A 9,068-nucleotide genomic window follows, 5' to 3' on the forward strand; every position below is an offset into this window, starting at 1 on the left:
GACAAAATGTTAACTTTACTTTTAGTTTTTGCACCACAGTGGACTAAAGTCCTGTGTTTGTTTGACCTATCCATCTCCCCTACTGCCTGCCTTGTGGGTACTAACTTGCGCTTTATACTACGCCAGTTGCTCTGCCTGTAATGCTGCAGGTGGGTGTGTCGCATCCACACGCTAAATGAACATCGGTCTCAGATGCAGAGGAGCATTGTTTGCCTACTGTGATATAGCTTATCTAGTTTATATAGCATTCATGCAAACACTTCTGGGAAACTTGTCAATCAAACTGATAACATTTAGAAGGGAAATTATTGTCCCATGTAATATAAGCCAGTGTCTCTTCTACTGTAATTTTCCCTCTCATGCCTGACCATTCTAAAGGTTTTGCAGTTAAACACCTCGTGAAAAATGAAAATGGATGAGTTACACTATATAACCGGTGGTAAGCAGGCAATGAACATCCGTCCATTCGTTCATTTATATGAATATACACCCACAATAATGAGGTGCCATAAAACAACCAAGCTGACCTCCTCCTTCCTTCAATGATCATCCCATAAAGTCCTCCATGAGGTCAGCACGACCACCACAACCACAGAAAGAGGTTTCCCCTCCTTCATTTTCTCCCATGGGAATTGCAGCAGCATGTTTCTTTTCCTGCTGGGTGTTTATTCTGGTAGGCATGGTGGTGGTGTGATATCTCAGGTGCAATGAGCCAAGACTGCCGTGAACACATTCCTCCCTGTACCTGACTGATGAATGTTGAGCATGTAGGAAATTTGAGTGCCACTGAACCACACCTCAGAGCTACTGTGCATCTCACTTAGCTGTTTCCTAAATACATGGGGGGGGAAAACAGTGCGTGACAGGCTGAATTCACATCTGCATCTTAAAGCAGGGTGTCTGGGACGCAGACAAGAAGAACGCAATTTATTGAACACAGCTCATGTCTGGCTGGGCAGATGGCAATCACATAATGCAACTATTTTAGCATCAGAGTGGCAAGCAGGAATCAGCTGGTTCAGTCATGGGAGGTGACTAAGAGGCGCGGAGAAGAGGGACTGGAGAGCTCTGTGGCGACTGGCCTGGTCTAATCTGGCTTGTACCAAGCTGTCAGCAAAGAAGCAGATGACAAACACAGCAGAGTGAAGGAGAGGACAGTGGTGGTCGGGAGGGGGGGGTCTGATTCCTGTTACATCATCTGTGGCTGACAGACAGTGCGGCAGACTTATCTGTCTGTGGTCTCGGGTGACATTTGTCTGGACTAGCAATGAGTCACACTTTCTGTTTACCTCAAAATGAACCCATCCCTGCATCCACCAGCCGCATGAGGGCCGGTAGCAGGGTGGCTTCCACCCGCGGGTTCGCATGCGATGCCAGGAATGTGCTGTGCCCACACCTTGCTTAACCATGACACCTTTCCTGTGGTGTAGGGGTTGGTTCCTTTCAAAAAGCTCTCAACCAGGAGAGTAAATATAGCCCTCCTACTGTAGCCGCTCTTCCTCTGGAGCAGACTTGGGTCAAACAGTGTTGAAAATACTGTTCTACTGTTTGTTTTTGCGTGCTGAGGTGCCAGATTTGTAGGACAATAAGTGAATCCAAGGCTGTTTGGACAAGCACAGGAAAGTGCTTGGAAGAAAGTTTATTACACTTTTCAACTACAACTTAACAGATCTGAACTGACCTGATGTGGCAAACCCCAGCCACCTGGTTCTCTATGACTGTTCAAATAAACACAAGTCTAATATCAGGTCTGCTCTGGAGAGCAGATTTCCACAACGTGTTCTCAGGTTGGCACTGAGAGCTGTAATGGAAGAGGGACGCCTCTGCACATTCACAAATGTATTATTACTAGTGCAGGGTGTTGGAGACTTATCGCCTGAGATTTGTGCTGCAAAGGTCCACCCGCGTGAATCGTCCTTGAGTAGAGACAAACCACCTGCCCCCACGAAGGTACATTCTACATTATATCTGAGAGCCAAAATATTGCATATAATTGCATAAAATAGATTTTACAAAATAGTTTAAACGGTCTAGCTACTTTCTTACTGTACCGACATGAGAGTGTTGATCTTCTCATCTAACTCTTGGCAAGAGAGTGAATGAGTATATTTCCCCAAAATGTAGAATGGTTTATAATAAAGGGCAGTGTCGAGACCACACACCTCTGTCCATTGCATCACTAGCACATTACCAGTCTCCCATCCTCCCTCGTACCGCCTGCAGCCTGACCCCCCCCCCCCCCCCAACCCACCCCATGAGCAAGTTCAACATTAACCAATGATGACAACATCCTTAACTGGTCAGGAAGCCCCATCAGTGGGACACAAACTCAGATTAGTGGCTCATCCCCGGTGAAAAGAGCCCCTGGCACTTTGCCCCGGCATCCAAATGTAAACCAGCAGCGCTCTCGTGAGAATGACTAACCCCCCCCCCCCCCCCCCCCCCACCCCCCTCTACCTCTGCCAGGCAACTGCCTCACCCATATATATAAAATATCTGAATCATGAAAACGTATGTTGGAGAACAGTATCAAATATGATTTATCAGAGCTGGTGTTTGGAAAATGTCCAAGAATACCCAACTCTTGTCTTGGTTCACTGGAAGCTCATATTTTGTAACTAAAATATGTGCAACTGTATCCCCTCAGCTATCCCCAAATATCTTCTTCCCCATCTGTCTATCTCAGCCTGGAGAGGAAGAGTTGCAGCCTCTGGATCTCTGTTTCCAAGTCTAAACTGAGAAAATCACAGAGCACCTAACAAGACAATAATAGAGCCAATCAAGAAAGCCAGGATTTGCATTTATTATAAGAAGCTCAACAAAAGCCCTGGACTCATGCCGTGGGGATGAGGCCACAATTCCAGTAGAGCAAGACTAATCATGAATGCAAATAAGCACGATGAAAGCGAGAGCGAGAGAGGTGCTGCAACGTCCTTTGGTAAACTTCTGGGAAACAGCACTTGGCACATCTCAGGGGTTCTACTTATCACTCAAAGAGAGACTGAAACACACTAGCTGCTGAGACAATGATGCATTCCCACCGAGGAGACAGAGAGGGTAAATGAAACCGAGTGAACACGAGATTAGCAGATAAAGTTTGCACAAAAAAAAGACGACGTAATCATCGCCGCTAATTTGTTCGGGGCAACCAGATATTCTCATTAGCGAAGGAATAACCTCACAACCAGAACGTGCTGTAAAGTTGTATACATCACAAGAGATGTCACCGATTTTTGACAAAATGTGTTGGAGAGATGAGCAGGCTGTGAGGAAGAAATCTTCATGCGCTATGTGACAGCTTTATTGGGATTGATCATGTTTGAGTTGTGTGGTGAAACCTCCAGAGGGGTATCACTAACTCGAGTCTGGCAGTGCAACTGATATTGCTTCATCTCATGCAAAGCTCCAAGCTCTGAGCCTGGCATTCCTCATTATTACTGGAGATTGCTGTATATGCAATCACATGCAATAAGATATATTAAATATCTAATAAAAAGCCTGCAAATTGCACACGTCTCCCGCAGACACAACAAGCACCATATACTGTAGACACAATAGGTAGTGTAGACGACAATAAGAAAACCGCTCAAATACACAGCGAGTTATCGGGATGCAAAACAGAGCTCACACACACTGACCAACAATGTGTGATTTACATCCATAAACAAAATAACTTTTCTATGTTATTATGCTTGATTATGTGATTTAGAAATTTGTTTATGCTCAATGAGACCAGATACAGGTTTAAGTGGCTGTTAAAGTGGCTGTGATGTACGTAGTTGAAATTGTAAATCAATAGTTGGAGGTTTAGAGAAGAACACTATGGCTCCTGGCACCGAGCTGAACCATTCAGAGCGGAGGCTATCTGAAAGAGTGTGCCAGTTCACACTGAAACATAAGCAAATACTCAATGAGCGAACGAGCTTCCAGGAAAAGCCAGAGAGCCCAGTGGAGATAGCTGCTAATCTGAGCATGAAGCAGAAACCCAAACAAAGGGTGACCGCAGGGCAGGCCACCCGAGCACGGCGGCCAAATGCGTCAGACACCTTTGGGCGATACCAAACCGTAGGACGCGCAAGAACCCTGGGAGCCATGGAGAAAGCGGAGCAGCTGTAACCCACTGTTGAAATAACTGACCACACAGAGGACGTAAGTGAAGAACAATGGTCCCACCGCTGACTTTAAGGAGCATGGAACTCTATACATTACACCTTCAACATGCAATAGAAGATGTACCAAGGATTCACCAACTGCCACTGCTGAGCATCTCACTGGTTGACATTCAGGACGTTTTTCAGCATAAAAAGGAATATTCAGTGGTATCAAAATAGTCATGCAAATTGAGGGAAAAACAGACATTATTAAGTTTTTTTTTTTTTTTGCCAAATGAGACAGAGCTTTCAGAAAGGAAACCACATCGTATTGTGTAAAAATCTGTGGTGCTCCAGTTCACCATTAACATTTTGTCACCGGGCAAAACATGTGCTATTGGGGTTAGCTGTTTAAGGCCAATCTGAGCCTGAAAATGTCACTGAAAATGTGTACTCACGTTTACTACACTTTGGATTGCCACCGAGTTGACCGCTGTGAAACTCCCATTAAGACCCACAGCCGTGTATTTGTCACTTCTCTCTTGTCGCGGTCACCTTGTGCCAAGCAGCGCTTTTAAGCTGTGTCTATAATCTTGGAGATGTGGGTCATACAAAAGAAGAATACCAGAAACAAACCTTGACGATCTTCCAATGACATTTTTCCACATCAAGGACTGGCGCATGCACTTCTGCCTCTCTAAGCGGAAAACAATTATGTTGCCCCCTCTATTTGCAATGTGTCATACCAGCAATAATGACAAACAAACCCCAATATTCCATATAACGTAAACAGAAATGGTAGTGTGCTCAGAGTCAACAATATTAAAGTATTCAACAATATTAAAGTATTCTCTGAGCCATTTATAAATTACCCACCAAGCAATTCTGTATACTCCAAGAACCTGGTTCCCAGTTCTTTAATACACAGTCATGACAGCATCAGGTATAGCTATTTTTCAAAAAATCCAATTTCAGATCCTCAAACTAAATAATACCAGTGCAAATCTCTCCTATACACCACTTTCTCATGTGCGCCAAACACACACACACACACACACACATGAAATGTGCGAAAGCAAGTTTCATCAGCTACTTAAACAATGACTTGAGAGAAAATACAGCTTACCTTTTTCACATCTGACATCTAAGCGCTGGCACATCTCTTTTCAGGCAACAAGGGCAACGTTAGTTGTGCTAGTGTCGCTAGTGGTCTCTTGGTTTGGTGTTACCGGACATGAATAGGCGCCATCATTCTTGCTCACACTCCTGGGAACAATATATCTTGACAACGAAGGTGCAGCATTATAGACACATGCCTCAGCAATTTATTGTGCTTACGGTACGCGTAACCTAGCGAGACTTCAGTTACTGCAATTGGTTATTCTGCGATTTTGCTCAAGAATAGTTGGCCCACATTTCGCCATCCTTGCCAAAGTGACTCCCTTGGCAATTGCCTAGTTCGCCCATGTGAACTCCTGGTGAAGACAAAACCTTTTGGCCACCCACTGCATCACTGTGTTGGCAAATCACTAGAAATCTTACAAGATAATTTCCCCTCATTGCATAAAGTTAAACCTTTTATGTAGGCATCTTCTATAGATTTCTTTTTACAAGTCTCCCTGTGGCCTGGGCATGGGATGCAATTAACTTTTATGTGACTACAATGTGGTGCCATGAACAATTTCTGTAACATACAAATATACATCCCAGAGGACATTTCCTTGCCTTGTTAGAGGACATGCAGATAATTAGAAGGCATCTGAAGTATATTTAATCAAAACACTATTGTATTCCTTGTTGAATTGATACTTACAACTATTTGTGCTACCCTCAAGTGCCATTTATTATAATGTTGCAATGATGCATACAAAATTAAATTACAAAGAAATGGCTTGAACTGCAAAAACAGACTCTTCTTTGAAAATCAAAATGTTTATGGACATTATGGACATTCACGCAGTGAACTACTTCCTTAGCAAAGTCGGACATTGTCCGGGTATTCCTTTCACAGAGAAATGGACATTTTTGTAGAAGGCCAAAAAGTCCTCTCACACTACTCTAATTCATATTGACAGGAAAACAATAACAGCCGGGTTCTTTCACAAACAAGTGGAAAAATCAAATGCGGGCTTTCCCCATATTTTTGTTTGTGGAAAAGCCTGTTTGTCCTCAATATGTCACATTCTTCCCCATCAGTGGCACAACACACCACATGGCCTCGGCCTAATGTTGTGGGTTTCCGCATAGGAGCAGCCAAGCATATTTCACAAACACACATTTCACACCAACATGTGTTGCTCTGAGAAGTCTCTGTGAGCAATTTTTATTTATGAAATGGTTAAGACAGTTGTTGGAAATGGTATCTATCGAGCATTAGGAATAATTCCTTAAGATGATGCTTCGTGAGCACACACGCTCACACACATGCACACTGAAATGCATCCAAAGACAGTACCGCTGCACCCATAAGGAAGTAGGCACCACATAAGAAAATAATATGGTAAACAGGAAACATGGGCGTAAGAATGCCAAATGCATTCTGCAGTTTCAGCTCCAGTCCGTCGTCAGCACAGCAGCAGCTATTTCTGGGAAAGATTGTGAAAACAGCCAGCAGTCTATCAATGCTGGAAAAAAAGAAAATCTACTCCTTGTACTGAAGTGAAATAACATTGTATCATATAGTCAAATAAATGACAAGTCTAATCAGTGGCAGTATATATGTAAATGTGATGTTTATGAGCTCAGTTAAAACCATAAGGGAGAACAGTTTTCCACTTTATTGTGTGCAGCTGTCTGGTTGAGTCACTGTTCCTGTATATTGGCAAGTGGGCAGCGTTTTCTGCAGACCTGGCGCTCCGCCAGCTTTTGGTTCCTGTCATTATCTGTGCTTTGTGTCTCAGTGATGGCCACATGCACGTAATGAATAGGCCACTCTTTTCCATTAAAATAATACCCTCATCAAGTGGGCTCCTGTCAGCAAAGTTGCATCTGTGCCCGACCGAGCTCCGTGCTTCAAGACAGCTCACGGAGCGAGGACCAAAGGCTGGAATTTTAATTGTTTCACGGGAATCAACGAGTTAGCCATTCAAACAGGCTGGCACAGGACAGCTTTCCATGACAGATGATGAGCAGATAGAAGGAGGGGATTTGGGAAATGTTGCTGTAAATTAATCCTGGACAAACCGCGGCTTTGGAAAGTTTTGTCTTGTTGAAATGGACTACAAAGGGTGGACTACAAAGAGAAGTGGACTTGAAAGAAGAGGTTAGACGTAAAATGAGGAGGGGGTAGGCGGCTACTTGTTAAGGAAAGATGCATCCTTTTGAGTCTCAGGGAGATTAGACATTTCTTCAAGTGACAAAACACCTTATTAACCTCCGCCTGACCCTTAAGGATTGACCTTTGACTTGTGACCCGACACCGCTGCGCCTTACTCCTGTTGGGAGTCATCAGCATGAGCCTTTTCATTACAAGTAACGGTTGTGCCAAAATGCCACAAGAAAGAGAGAATGCGAGGATTGTCTGGGTGCATGTGGGACAGAAGATGGAGGGATATAAGTAAGAGGGGGGTGCAACAGAGAGAAGAGTTTAATTAGAGACACAGCACCTCTGGTAATCCACTCTCACCCTATTCACAAAAAGAACAAGGGTGGGAGGGATGGGCAGGGAAAGATGAGAAGTTTTTAACAAGAGGTCAGAGAAACTTTGGCTTAGAACATGGGCCTTTATCAAATCCACTGACAAATCCGCAGATTAGTCCATTCCATTGTTTTCAGGAAGTCCACTCCCACCGACTCCGAATGCAGGAGGCGGATTTAGGAACTTTGCAAGAGCTCCAAGCCACTGAGCTGGATGGCAGAGATGTTTGTGTGTGTGTTTGATGTTTGTGTATTCACGTGTAACTGTGTGTGCAACTGTGCATACTCGTGTGCATGTGCCTGTGTCAGTGGGGGGGGGGGGGGGGGGGGTGACACAGTGAGGAAGGGGTTGTCAGGGAGGCTTGGGCTCAAACACAAAGCTCTGACCAAAAAATTCCATTGATCGCTCCTGACTTTCTGGCCACCAAAAGCAATGCAGACGGATGGCGGGCCGGTTTCCCACTGTGACCTCTCCATAGATAATATGTACTTTGGAAACTGTCATCCCTCTTGGTTTCATCAAACCTTTTTTGATATTTACATGGCCTGCCGAGCTGTTCTCTATACAGAGTCAATTTGGTCAAAATGTGAAATCCTCCACCTTGAGTAAACACTATGCTTTCTTCCCTGCAGAGTCACTTTACCACAACCAAAGTCACTGGCATTTGATATAGAGCTATGGTCAAAACACTTGTGGACAGCAACAAAAGTCAACGGAGGACTATGAATCAAATATTCTATTACTAAATTTTGACAAAAGCCTGTTCTTTTCCCCCTCCTCTTCCTCTGTCTTACCTGTTACTTGTCACAGTGTGTCTGCAGCACTATGCTCCCTGTGCTATTCAGCCTGGGGAAATGGGGCATTGGAGTGATGACAAGGAGAGAGAATCACTTGCAAGCACTGAATCTGTCTTAGCGCACTCCTGCACATATTTAAGGTAGGCCTCTTTCAACTCCGAAACCAGGATGGAGGAGAGAAAACACATTAGCAAAATAGGCAGAAAGCTGAGACACAAAAGGCAAATGATTTATTATAGCTTTCAGCAGAAATACCTGCGGAGGAGTGCAGGCCCTCAGGTGCTTTTCTGGCAGAGTGTAGAGGAGGATATGAGAGTCCGTGCTGAGAGATGCGCTGGAATTAGGAGGCAGGGAGTCTTTGGCAGGTAGGCAGAGAAGATGTTGGTACCTTTCCTCGCTGGTGGGGATTTCAGGGAGAGCTGAGGGAAGGATGATTCAGCCAATGAAGGGTAGCTGGAAGGCATTTTTATCAAAGGGATCTCAGTTGTTTTCTTAAAAATCACATATGCATGTATATTCACCCACAGGCTGGGTTTTTTTTTT

Source organism: Anarhichas minor, unplaced genomic scaffold (assembly GCF_050575085.1).
Source record: "Anarhichas minor isolate MPS153535 unplaced genomic scaffold, ASM5057508v1 ptg000011l, whole genome shotgun sequence".
Lineage (NCBI taxonomy): Eukaryota > Metazoa > Chordata > Actinopteri > Perciformes > Anarhichadidae > Anarhichas > Anarhichas minor.